General features: G+C 41.2%; 1 long non-coding RNA gene across 1 annotated transcript in view; it reads left to right on the forward strand.

The window, feature by feature from the left end:
• The window catches only part of LOC103252022, a 15,564-nt gene extending 2,302 nt beyond the window's left edge, over positions 1 to 13,262 (forward strand). The window contains exons 2-3 of the long non-coding RNA XR_503762.1: positions 2,150 to 2,263; positions 13,111 to 13,262. This is a non-coding gene — a long non-coding RNA (uncharacterized LOC103252022). The remainder of the gene's footprint in view (positions 1 to 2,149; positions 2,264 to 13,110) is intronic.
• The last annotated feature ends 611 nt before the right edge of the window (positions 13,263 to 13,873 follow it).

Below are 13,873 nucleotides of genomic sequence, written 5' to 3' on the forward strand. Positions count from 1 at the left end.
AGGATCGCCGGAGCCCGGCAGGTCGAGGCTGTGGTGGCCGGGAGCGGCCACTGCACTCCATTCTGGGCGACAGAGTGAGACTCCAACTTAAAAAAAAAATTGGACTATTTGGGTTGGGTGTGGTGGCTCAAGCCTGTTTTCCCAGCACTTTGGGAGGCAAGAGCAATTCCTGAGCTCAGGGGTTCGAGACCCGCCTGGGCAAGTTTGTGAGACCTCGTCCCTACAATAAATAAAAAAAATAAGCCAGGTGTGGTAACCTGTAGTTCCAGCTACTTGGAAGGCTGCGGTGGAAGGATGGCCTGAGCCCAGCAGGTTGAGGCTGTGGTGGCCGTGTGCATGCCACTGCACTCCTGCCTGGGCAACAGAGTGAGACTCTGATTCAAAAAAAGAAAAAGAAAAAAAAATTGGACTATTTGTTGCTGTAGTGATGATATTCTTGTATTGTGGCCTCAGTGTATCACACCACCTCTCAAGCCACACTCCGCCCCATCAGACTTGAGTACCCTTGGATATATGTGGCTTCCAGCTAGCTTAGCCCATTAGATGACCCTGGCGGTATACTGTGTACTCAGATTGGTGTTAGGTACTGTGGGTATGCAGACATATGATGTGTCAAGTGTTTTCTGGGACATTTGGGACAGAAGGATTGTTTCAAATTGAAGAGTGGCAGCAAGATGAAACAGCAGGCGTGCTCCAGTGATTTGTATGGCGAATGTCCTGGCAGTTCAGAGCTGAGGGAGATCAGGAGACAATCTGTGTTCTTCTGCCTCACAAAAAGCCACCCTTGCCTGGCTTGTGATTAGCAGTTTGGTTAGACGGGTACTAGAACAGTCCTGGGCACAGGAGTCACCTAAATAGCTTTGCATGGGCAGGAAGGCTCTATCTAAGCTGACTACAAAAATGCAAATGGGAGAAACTGGATTGTATGCAGCTAGGTTGGTACGTTTGTTTAAACTTTTAATTTATTTAAAGTAGGGTTATTTTGGCCAGACTTATGCTTAAGTCTGTGTATTACAATCTTGATAAAATTAATTTATCCTATAGTTGCGATTAAGCTTGTCCAATGTTATTTGGGAAAGTTATTTCCTCATTTCTTGTTTAGGCACCAGGAAATGTTTAGGGTTCTTCTTCATCCATTATTTATTTTTTCTTCAACCTTTCCTGGGTTCCTCCCTAATTCTATCTTTTTTTTTTTTTTTTTTTTTTTTTGCGTTGTAGTCTCACCCTTATTACCCAGGCTGGAGTACAGTAGCCTGCTCACAGTCACTGCAGCCTTGACCTGCTGGGCTCAGGTGATCCTTTTGCCTCAGCCTTCCCAAGTATCTGGAACTACACCCTGCTAGTTTTTTGATTTATTGTAGAGATGAGGGCTTGCCAAGTTGCCCCGGCTGGTCTTGAACCCCTGGGCTCAGGCAATCCTCTTGCCTCTGCCTCCCAAAGTTTTGAGATTACAGGGGATAGCCATAGTACCCGGCCCCTAATTCTCTTTTATTTCCTGGGGAGGAAAGAAGGAGGGAGATTTAAATGCCCTTTGACAAACTTAATTTTCTTTCCTGTGGGTAAAGTTCAGAAGCAGAATTGAGCCGGGCTCGGTGGCTCAGCCTGTAATCCCGCGCCCTTGGGAGGCTGAGGTGAGTGGATTGCCTGAGCCCGCGGGTTCGAGATCTGCCTGGGCAGCGAGACCTCATCTCTACAATAAATCAAAAAATAAAAAAAAAATTAGCTGGGCGTGGTAGTGCCCGCCTGTAATTCCAGCTACTTGGAAGGCTGTGGTGGCTGGGAGCGGCCACTGCACTCTAGTCTGGGCGACAGAGTGAGACTCCAACTCGAAAAAAAAAAAAAAACAGAATTGACTATAGGGGGATTGAAAACCCCAAGTGATTTTGTGAATAGATCTGTATTTAAGAACGAGATGAACAGGTACTTTGTGAAGAAACAAATGAATAGATTACTGGAGAGTTTTATTGTTGTTTGCATAGGGAAACTTGGTAAAGGGGAAATAAATGAAAAATTAGTGAGAACGGTGTAAAAGTGTATTTAGAAGTTTACTTTGGAAATTAAAAAATAATTTTATTTGTCATTTTTATTTTTTCTTTATTTTTTTATCAGAGAACTTGAATGTGTTTAATTACCTTTCTTTTTCTTCCAGTTTCTTGATAAGAATATGCCATATTTCAAGAACTCGGAAAAGAGGTGAAAGAGCGCATTTCTACTTTGTGTCAAGCCTGAAAGCAAGTGGACTGACAGACCAATTAAATCACAGGTAAGACAGTGTCCACAATGAGTCACATTAAAAAGAAATGAGAGAAATATTAATATGTCAACTTCATAAGTGTTTAAATAACTTTAATGAAGCTATATAAAGTAACACATTTTGGAAGGAATTTTATTTACTATGAAAAGCAAAAATAAAATAATTTACTATCCCACTTCTCAGATAAACTGTGACTAACATTTTGATAGATTTTTAAACAATTTTTTTTTTTTTTTTGAGTTGTAGTCTCACTCTCTCCCCAGACTGGAGTGCAGTGGCAGCTCCCGGCCACCACAGCCTCAACCTGCTGGGCTCTGGCGATCTTCCGCCTCAGCCTTCCAAGTAGCTGGAACTACAGGCGCGCACTACCACACTCGGCTAATTTTTAAAAATTTATTGTAGAGATGAGGTCTTGCCAAGTTGCCCAGGCGGGTCTCGAACCCGCAGGCTTAGGCAATCCACTCACATTAGCCTCCCAAAGGCGCGGGATTACAGGCTGAGCCACCGAGCCCGGCTCTAAACAATTTTTTAATGAACGTATACAATTCCCTTAGTGTCCGTGAGGCATTGGTTCCAGGACTTCTTTGAATACCAAATTATTGAACCCTCAAGTCCTGATATAATATGGTATGTAGTATCTGCATATAACCTATGCAAATCTCCCATATATTTGAAATCATCTCTAGATTACTTGTAATACTTAATACATTGTAAACGTTTTATAAATAGTTGGTTTTTTTTTTTTTTATTCCAGTTGGGGGTCTTACTCTTTCACCCAGGCTAGAGTGCAGTGGCACAATCATGGCTTCACTGCAGCCTCCACCTTATGGGCTCAGGTGATCCTTCCAGCTCAGCCTACCTAGTAGCTGGGACTACAGGCATATGCCACCACGCCTAGCTAATTTTTTTTTTTTTTTTTGTAGAGATGAGCCCTCACTGTGTTGGCCAGGCTGTTCTTGAGCTTCTGGGCTCAAGCAATCCTCCCACCGTGGCCTCCAAAAATGTGCTGAGATTACAGGCATGAGCTACCCTTCCCAGCCTTGTAAACAGTTGTTATACTGTATTGTTTAGGGAATAATCACAAGGGAAAAAATTCTTTGTATGTTCAGTACAGAGGCAATTTTTTCCCCCACTTGTTTTGATCTGCAGTTGGTTGAATCCATAAGTGTAGAACCTGTTTATACAGAGGGCCAACTCTATTTCATTAAAAAAACAAAACTAAACACTGCCAGACACGGTGGCTCACGCTTGTAATCCCAGCACTTTGGGAGGTGGAGGCTAGAGGATGGCCTGAGCCCCGGGGGTTTGAAACCAGCCTGGGCAACTTGTCAAGACATCATCTCCACAATAAATAAGAAAATTACCCAGGCATGGTGGCACATGCCTGTGGTTCCAGCTACTTGGAAGGCTGAGGTGGAAGGAATGCCTGACCCCAACAGGTCAAAGCTGTGGTGGCCGTGAGCATGCCATTGTACTCCAGCTTGGGCGACAGTGAGACTCTGACTTAAAAAAAAAAAAGGCCAGTCATGGTGGCTCACTCCTATAATCCCAACACTTTGGGAGGCCGAGGTGAGAGGATCGCCTGAGCCCACAGGTTCGAGACCAGCCTGGGCAACTTGGCGAGACCTCTTCTATACAATAAATAAATTATACACTAAAAATTTTTACGTTTTAAAATTTAATCACTTTATTAATATTTTCCCATGTCATTAAAGTCTTCTGCAGTATAATTTAATGGCTCTATGGTATTCCGTCATATGGTTCTTTAATAGTATTTCAGCCAGTGAAATTGTTGGTCAAAGATAATGCATATTTTTAAGGCTTTTGATATTAACATCAAATTGCCCTATAGGAAGAATATGCTGATTTACATACCCACTAAAACAGTGCATGCTCACATAGGCACGCATGTACATATTCTTAAAATGGGTAATATATTCACATGGTACACAAATCAGAATAATATAAAGATACATAGTTTAAAGTCTTACTCCAAGTCTGTCACTTCCTCATTCCCTATCACCCCATAGGTAAACCCTTTTATTAGGTACCGGGGGGCGGGGGGTGTATTTCTCAAATCAGATACCTTTTGAAGGGTATAAAATAGCTACAGACTAAAAGTAAATAAATTGCCATCAGACTAGAATCATAACCTCCTGCAGCCCCACTGTCAACCCTTACAAGCACTTTCAGTTTCTTACTATTGGAATCGCAGAATTCTTTGTGATTCTGCAAAGATTTTCTTTTAGTATTCTATAAAGTGTCATTATTTGGCCTAGAAGTAAACAGGTCCCATTAGTCATTTAGAAGTGGCTTATGGTGTATTGAGTTCTATAGATAAAGTAGAACTGAATCTGTAATCCTTAAAAAACGACAATATAAAATGTACAAGTCTTGAGAGCGAAAATACATTTGCTTGAGGTTTCTGGACAGTGATGAATTAGAACAAGTGTCCTGTCCTGACTTCTGAGTGTTGGACAGTGGGGGATTGTCACTGGATTTTAAATTGACCCAATTTTGGAAACTTCGTAGATCTTTTTCTGTAAACAGATCCGATTTCAACATAGAAGTTAGCAAACATAAATGTGGAAACAAAGTCCATTAAACTTCCTTCAGACTTAGTTTGTGACTTTGATTAACAGTTAAAATTGCAGGCCTGAGTATGTTGCCATTTACTGACTCCTGCTAATCCCTTATATACAAGAAAAAAAATGCAGGTATTTTCTCCCTGGGTAAGATGAAAATAACTCTACTCTATTTTACTTGTGACAGTGTAACAGGATCTCTTATCCCTTGTGAAAGTTGGAGAGGGTATCCCTGGGGAAGTAGCATTGCCCATGATGGGACCATCTTAATTAACTATACTTCTAACAAAATCTTGACTTACTCTGTTTATTCTAATACATTACTAATTGTTTAACTCATAACATTGCCTTTAATAGAAATAGGCAAGTCACATTTCATAAGCCGGACACTGAGGTGCTTGAGAGCATCTATCATACTGGTCTTTGTTTTGCTTCGTAGCTACTAGTTCACTGTTTTAGCCCTGCTTAGAATGCACTCTCTTGCAGCTTTCTCCCACCCCCTCTGAACCTGTGCCTTTTGATTTACAGAGCTTGTCAAGACTAGTTATTTTTGGTTTGAGAGTAAAGAGAGACAGGAGGCAACGGGAGGTTAATTTCAGATGAATGTGGGAGCAGGTTACATTGCTTCTTCTGCAGTCTTCTTCATGTGCATTTCTATTCCCCTTCCATTTATTTCCCCTTTCATTTATATTTTCCCCCAGAAAAAGTCAATGTTCCATTCTTATCTGTAGACTTTGCAGGTCTGTCTGTGTGTTTTAGATTTAACTTTCACCAGGAAGCCTTCTCTAACCGTCCGTCACCCCGTTCTTCTCTGCACTTCTGGAGCACTCTCTTCACGCCACATTACGGCAAAGATCATCCTATATCCTAATTGTTTGTATTCCCCGTTCAACTATGTGTTCCTTAAGGGAAGGGATCATGTGTATCCTTTTCCTGTCTGTTTTTTGCAAACAAAAATAGGCTGTAATAGTGGGTAGCAAAAAGGAACCCAACTGGTTCATGGCTCATGGAACAGAGTTTTCTTGCGTCTGTTGTAGGATTATTGGTTCCCATTAGCATTTTCTCACTCGGAATGTTTCTAGGTTTGTAGGAGTCTGAAGCTGTGGTGGATCAGATAATTTTGAAATGAGAAGCTGATTCTCTTGCTTGGCAGCTTGATTTGTTTGGAGGAATGTGGTTGACGCATGTGCCTTTTTTTTTTTTTTTTTCAGAGAGACCTGTTGACAGAAATTCAATCTTGATTAAGGGGTGCAGGAAGGCATCCAGTTCCCACCATGCTTGGAGCTTTATCATTTAAACAGTTGCCTTTGGCCCTGGCCTGTTATGTTGCCCACCGTGGACTTTAGTTTTTGAAGACTTTACATCCCAATATTTATTTATTATTTGTGGGGAAGGTAGTGAGGTAAAGCAGGAACAGCCCATGAGTTAACTTTCAGTTTTCTTCATGTACTTGTGCCATCAGTCTTCACTGAAGAGAGTGAGACTTCTTGATGGTCATGTATTTTTTTCACTTGCTCCTTTTTTCAGGGAGATGGGATGGTCCTCCTGAGTTGGTCATTTGAACCCAAAAGATAATTAACAGGGTGCTTTTTAAAAAGTGCCAGGCACATACAAGATAGTAAGAAATAGCAGTGATCTTTTATTGACATTAGAAAGGGGTTGGGACCAGGCATGGTGGCTCATGCCTATAATTCCAGCACTTTGGGAAGCCGAGGTGAGAGGATTGTCTGAGCCCACGTGTTCAAGACCAGCCTGGGCAACTTGTCAAGACCTCATCTCTGCAATAAAAAAAAAAAAAAGAAAAAAATAATGCTAGAAAAATATTTTGGCTCTAAAATTTCTAAAATATTGAATACTTAGGTTTGTGTCCCTCACCTTTTACCCCTACTTATCAGATGTCGTGCTAGACCTTAGAGGATAGCCCTTCTTCTGATGCTTAGAAACCCTTTTCACAATCTTTTTTTTTTTTTTGGAGTGTTACTCTGTTGCCCAGGCTGTAGTGCTGTGGCACCATCATTGCTCACCGTAGCCTTGATTCCCTGGGCTCAGGCAATCCTCAATCCTTTTGCCTCAGCCTCCTGAGCAGCTGGAACTAGAGGTGCATGTCACCACGCCTGGCTAATTTATTTTATTTTATTTTTTTGTTTTGTAGAGACAAAGTCTTGCTAGTTTCCCAGGCTGATTTTGAACTCTTGGACTCAAGCAATCCTGTCGCCTTGGCCTTTCAAAGTGCTGGGATGACAGGGGTGAGCCACTGTGCTGGATCCCTAGTCTCTTTGACTGCAATATCCACTGAGGATTTTCACTAAATGGCATCTTATGTGAAGCAAAAACTTTTACATGCAAAAAGTACCTTTAGAAAAAGAATTAAGAATTTTTTCTTTTTTTTTTTACTTATTGGGAAGAGTCAGCTCAGAGCTTTCCCAATACATTTATAGTGGGATTTGTAATTTATCAAAGTTTTCTTTGTGAACAACTTGTCAGGGATGTTTATTTTTTTCATAGAGCAGATTTTATTGGCATTTGTCTAACAAGTTAGTATGGTTTAGTTACTTACCTCCTTCTTGAAGGAGAGTTTATAGGACAGCTCTACATTAAAGAAACTGCAGATTTTGGAACCTACAGGCCCGGTCTTTTAAAATTCAACACTGCACCCTGTTAGTTGGGTGATCTTGGTGTAGCTTACCTTCTCTGAGCTTGTTTCCTTATTTATAAAATGGGGGCAGTATCTATAAAGATATCTGTTTATCTTCTATATTGTTAATGCAGTTTAAATGAGATGGTTTATGTGAAGTGCTTGGTAAGGTACATGGCCTGCAATAGACAGTATTTAGAAGTTGTTATCTGTAATTATCTCTTGTTACATGACTTTTTCTTTTCTTTTGAGTTGGAGTCTCACTGTGTCGCCCAGACTGGAGTGCAGTGGCCGCTCCCGGCCACCACAGCCTTGACCTGCTGGGCTCCGGCGATCCTTCCGCCTCAGCCTTCCGAGTAGCCAGAATTACAGGCATGCGCTACCACGCCCGGCTGATTTTTTGATTTATTGTAGAGATGAAGTCTCGCTGCCCAGGCGGGTCTCGAACCCGCGGGCTCAGGCAATCCACTCACCTCAGCCTCCCAAAGGCGCGGGATTATAGGCTGAGCCACCTAGCCCGGCGACATTTTTACTTCTATATAGAAATATGAGAAACAGAATGTGTAGCATTTGGATAAGTTAAGTTAGTAGACACTTATAGACTATGTAAATGGGAAGCATTTCCAAAGTTGAAGAGATTAGATAATTATTGCTAGGTTATCCTGAATAGTAAAACTTGACTGGGGGTGGTGGCTCATGCCTGTAATTCCAGCACTTTGAGAGGCTACGGCTAGAGGTTTGCCTGAGCACTGGAGTTCTAGGCCATCCTGGGCAAACTGGTATGACATATTCTCTGTAACAAATTAAAAAAAAATTAGCTGGGCACAGTGGCATGTGCATGTAGTTCCAGCAACTTGGAAGGCTTAGGCGGAAGTAGTATCCTCCAACCTGTGCGACAGAGTAAAACTTGTACTAAAAATATATATATATACATATCTGTATATAAATTGCAGAAACACTAATGTCTTTTGTACCGCAAACAGATTTGAGGAAAATAAATATGGCTTAACTGGTTGTTTTAAACTAAAAAATGCTGGGTGCGGTGGCTAACGCCTGTAATCTCAACACTTTGAAAAGTAGAGATAAGAGGATTGCCTGAGCCCAGGGGTTCAAGACAAGACTGGGCAACTTGGTGAGACCTCATCTCTACAATAAATCAACAAAAATTAGCTGGTCGTGGTGGCACATGTCTGTAATTCCAGCTACTTGGAAGACTGAGGCGGAAGGATTGCTTGAGCCCAGCACGTTGAGGGCTGCAGTGGCTGGCCATGAGCATGTCACTGCACTCCAGCCTGACGACAGAGTAAGACTCCAACTCAAAAATAAATAAATAAATAAATAAATAAATAAATAAACTAAATTATATGCATTTATATAATAATAAGACATTCAAAATAAATAAAAGCTCATGTACTTTAAAAATATTCTCTTAACCCACACTTCCCAGTCTCCTTCACAGATCTAACTAAAGTTAGCACTTGTGTCTTCTTCCATAAGCAGTCTGTGGATATGTAAGTATATATTACCTTTTCCCTCTTTTAAAAATGAATGGGAGAGCACACTCTTCTGCATTTTTGCTTTTCTCACTTAATAGCACGCTTAGAGCTTATTCAGTACATATTGCTACCTATGCACAGTCACCTAATAATAAAGTTACTTTGTATTTCATTATACAGTTGTGCAATAATTTTTTCAACCAATCTGTCTGTGGAATTTAGGTTTTCAGGTTTTTTGGCTTTTATGAACAATGCTATAGTAAACTTTCTTATACTTACACATGTATAAATACATGCCTACAAGATAAGTTTCTATATTTCTTAAGAGGTGTTGAAAGGAAAAATGCAAATTGCCATCCAAAGAGACTGGTGGTGTGGCTTCATAATTAAAAAAAAAAGAAAAAGAATGGTGGGCACAGTGGCATGTGCCTGTAGTCCCAGGTACTTGGGATGCTGAGGTGGGAGGATCCCTTTAGGAAAAAGAGTGTTAGGGGTTGACTTTGAACACTTTTCAGGTGGTTTTCAAGCAGCATGCTTTGGTGGAATCATGGCTTTTAGGAGGCTAAGTGGGGTTGCTGCATATTACATTCTTGCCTCTTCCCTCCCCCAAGCTTTAGTTGTCTTCATTACATTCCTGTGTGGGAAGTGTTCCCAGTGACCTGGGTAAGGCATTGAGATCATGGGAATCTGAGATTTTCCCATGTCTTCTAGCATGTTTGTTCACAAGAACAGGAAAACTTCCTCCTTGCAGCAAGGGAATTTTAACCACTGACAGTCACTGAGGAATCTTTCACTTGAGTCCTTTGAATAGAAATGAGAAGAAAGTGATCAACAGTGTTAATGCCTTATGGTAGTGTAGTACATAGCACTGGATATACCGTCTCAGTTGTTTATGGGAAGCAGGTAGGCAGAGAGTTTGAGTGACTTACCTATTGTCATATACATGTAGGAAATGCCAGAGAGAGGGTTAAAATTCTGGACTTCTGTGTTAGTTGGGATTGCTTTTGGCTGTAAGTGACAGAGAAACGTGGCTGTTATGGCTTATATGAAAAGACGATGGTTACAGTATAGCCGTAGTGGTATAGTTGAGACAAAATGGGCACTGAAGGTTGTTAATGCCCTTAGTTGGTGAGGGTTTGGGTAACTGGCACATTCCTCTGGTAATGTGAGTCTTCTTCTGAGGAAGATTTTCACAGTGTGCATCAAGGTCCTTTGGCCCAGCGATTCCATCTCTTAAGATTGTTATCTTAGGGGTGGAATTATGGATGTATACAGACATTTAGCTACAAGGCTGTTCTTCTAGAAGTGTCTTTAAAGTAAAGATATTGGAAAAAGGCTTAAGGTGGGCTACATAATTATGGTACATTCATTAATGATATGTCTATATTGACACAGAAAAATGTAATATGCATGGCAGATTCCAAATGTCAGTGATCTATCTAGTTTTAAATAATAATTGTTTGGCCAGGCTTGGTGGCTCAGCCTGTAATTTCAGCACTTTGAGAGACCGAGACGAGTGGATTGCCTGAGGCTGCGGGTTTGAGACCAGCCTTGGGCAACTTGGCAAGACCTCGTCTCTACAATAAAATAAAAAATTAGCCAGGTGTGGTAGCATGTGCCTGTAGTTCCAGCTACTTGAAAGGCTGAGGTGGAAGGCTCGCAGAACCCAACAGGTCGATGCTGGGGTGGCCATGAGTGTGCCACCGTACTCCAGCCTGGACGACAGAATGAGACTCCAACTCAAAAAAAAAAATCATTGTCATCATCATCATTTGTATACATCTGAGGGAGAATTCTGTAATAGTGCGGCATTATAGGTTCTAATTTTTTTGTTGCTGTTGAGTTGGCGTCTCACTCTGTTGCCCAGACTGGAATGCAGTGGCTGCCTCCGGCCACCACAGCCTCGACCTGCTGGTCTCCAGCGATCCTTCCGCCTCAGCCTTCCAAGTAGCTGGAACAACAGGCACGCACTACCACGCCCGGCTAATTTTTTGATTTATTGTAGAGATGAGGTCTCGCTAAGTTGCCCAGGCTGAACTAGAATTCACGGGCTAGGATAGGTTTTAATTTTTAAATCTTTTTTTTTTTTTGAGTAGGAGTCTCATTTCATTTCCCAGGCTGGAGTGCAGGGCATGCTCACGTCCACTGCAGCCTTGACCTGCTGGGCTCAGGACTTCTTTCACCTCGGCCTTCCAAGTCTACTTGGAAGGCCGAGGTGAAAGAAGTGCCTGAGCTCAATTTTTTTGGTTTATTGTAGAGATGAGGTCTCACCAAGTTGTCCAGACTGGTCTCGAACCCCTGGACTCAGGCAATTCTCTCACTTCGGCCTCCCAAAGTGCTATTATTATAGACCTGATCCACTGTGCCCGGCCTTATTTTTTAATAAAATCTTCTTGTTATCTATTTGTTTAATAGACATGTCTTTTTATGATAAGAGTTTAAAGAAAGGTACTAACTTAATAAACATTTATGCAATGGATTGCTGGTATCTATTCCCTTTCCAAGTTACTGAATACTTTTAAGTACATGTTGTTCCCTGGATAAAGACAAATGGCTCATTGGGTTTCATAGGCAAATTATTTGCCAGCAAGTGTAGCCTTTAGGCTATATTTCAGCTCACTTTCAGCTATTTTATTAACTAGGTAGGGCTGGAGTAGGGGATGGGTCTCCATAGACTAGAGTGCAAAGTTGTACACAGGAGTGGGAGTGTATAAGTCGTTGACTTGTTCCTTTTACTTATTCTGTATATTGTTCCTTTTATGTGTATTTCAAAGTTATTTTCTTCATGCCCAGAAATATTATTTTTCGAAAATATTTCTAAGAAAAGAAAACTTAACCGGGGTAGTTGGCTCAGCCTGTAATTCCAGCACTTTGGGAGGCTGAGGTGAGTGGCTTGCCTGAGCCCGTGGGTTCGAGACACGTCTGGGCAACTTGGCGAGACCTCATCTCTACAATAAATCAAAAATTAGCTGGGTGTGGTAGCGCACGCCTGTAGTTCCAGCTATTTGGAAGGCTGAGGCAGAGGGATCACCAGAGCCCAGCAGGTCGAGGCTGTGGTGGCCGGGAGTGGCCACTGCACTCCAGTCTGGGTGACAGAGTGAGACTCCAACTAAAAAAATAAATAAATAAATAAAACTTGTATTTGGCAAAAGTGTTTTGAGCTCTGACTATGCATAACGTACTGTGCTAAGCACACTGATGGATGGATGAGGCGTACACAATTGAGTAAAATCCACCCTTGTCTTCAGGAAATTAGAGTCTACTGGAAGAGACATTTACATAGTTAACGAATATAAAATTGGATTTTAAATGTTTTAGTAGCTGGGCGCTTTGACTCACACCTATAATCCCAGCACTATGGGAGACTGAGGTTAGAGGATTGATTGAGTCCACAGGTTCAAGACCAGCCTGGGCAACTTGGTGAGACCTCAGCACTACAATGTATCAAAAAATTAGCTGGGCATGGTAGCACGCGCCTATAGTTCCAGCTACTGGGAAGGCTGAGGCAGAAGGATCCCTTGAGACCAGCAGGTTGAGGCTGCAAAGGCCGGGAGCATGCCACTGCCCTCCTGCCTAGGTGACAGAATGAGACTCCAACTCAGAAAAAAAAAAGTGTTTTAATAGACATGTAAAAAAGCACTGTGACTTTGGATACATAACAATACATGATTGGTAGGAATTAGGAAAGAGATCAGAGGGATTTGAATTGGACTTTGCATAATAAGTTAGATTTTGGCCAGTAGGTTTAAAACTTAATGGTGTGTTTCAGATGTTGGGTTATTCAGGGAAGAGAGGGGGAGAGTCACTTGTGTGAAAGGTGTCTAGAAATGAAGAAAATGGCAGGTTGAAGGAAAATAATGACAAAATGAATGTAAAACACCGAGAACAGTGAATTGCATTTGGTAGGTACTCATCAAACCTTGCCTTCCTAATTTCAAACTTATTTACCTTCAAGATTATTTACCAAAATCCCAAAAAACTAACTTTTAGGTTGATGGGACAAAAGTAAAGCATAAAAATATGTAAGTTCCAGGTGACTTACAAAATGGCAAGCATTGTAGTAAAACCAAAGTAATTACCAGGAAATCAGTTACTTTCAATTAATGTGCAACCAAGTTTCTAAACCAGTTCTTTCCTCAGAAGGTGACCTGTTGAGAAAAGTGATACGAATACTGGAAAAAACTTGATCTTCTGACTGACTGGGAGATAATGTCGCAAGATAAAACCTCTTATTCCTTTGATGCTCCTACGGACTTCATCAATTTTACATCTTTGGATTATGAGGAAGATTCTCAAAACATAGATTCTTGGTTTGGTAAGTGTCTGCTTTCTCTCGCCATTTTAAGGGTTAGGGACTTGCTTTATGCTGAGGTCCTTTCAAAAAGAAGTGACTAAAGAAAATAACTAAAATATAAACTCCTCTCTGCACGAAGACACTTTGTCAGCCATGATATGATACAAATAATTGAAATGCTCAGTATTTTGGGAATTGACCATAAGTACTGGTCACTGTTTTTTGTAGTTCAGAATGACAGATGTCTAGGCTTTAGGGACATAGGGGAACATCCAGATGAGACAATGTTCCGTGAAATTCCAAAACTTGAACATGTTGGTAGTGATGGCAGCCACATAAAAACTTTCTCAGGTGGGCATGGTGGCTCATGCCCTTAATCCTAGGACTTTTTGGGAGGCTGATGTGGGAGGATCACTTGAGCCCAGAAATAAAAGAAAACAAAACCACCACAACAGAAAACGTTCTCTACTACTATTAAATGTAGAACATAATATTGTAGTTGGGACATTGACATTTATACAATCTACCAGTTTTGCTCAGCTTTCCCAGTTTTACTTGTATGTACTTACCGTTTTTGTGTGTGTATTAAATTCTCCGTAACTTTTTTTT

This window comes from Carlito syrichta, unplaced genomic scaffold, assembly GCF_000164805.1.
Source record: "Carlito syrichta isolate Samal-C Ts95f unplaced genomic scaffold, Tarsius_syrichta-2.0.1 Scaffold153555, whole genome shotgun sequence".
NCBI lineage: Eukaryota > Metazoa > Chordata > Mammalia > Primates > Tarsiidae > Carlito > Carlito syrichta.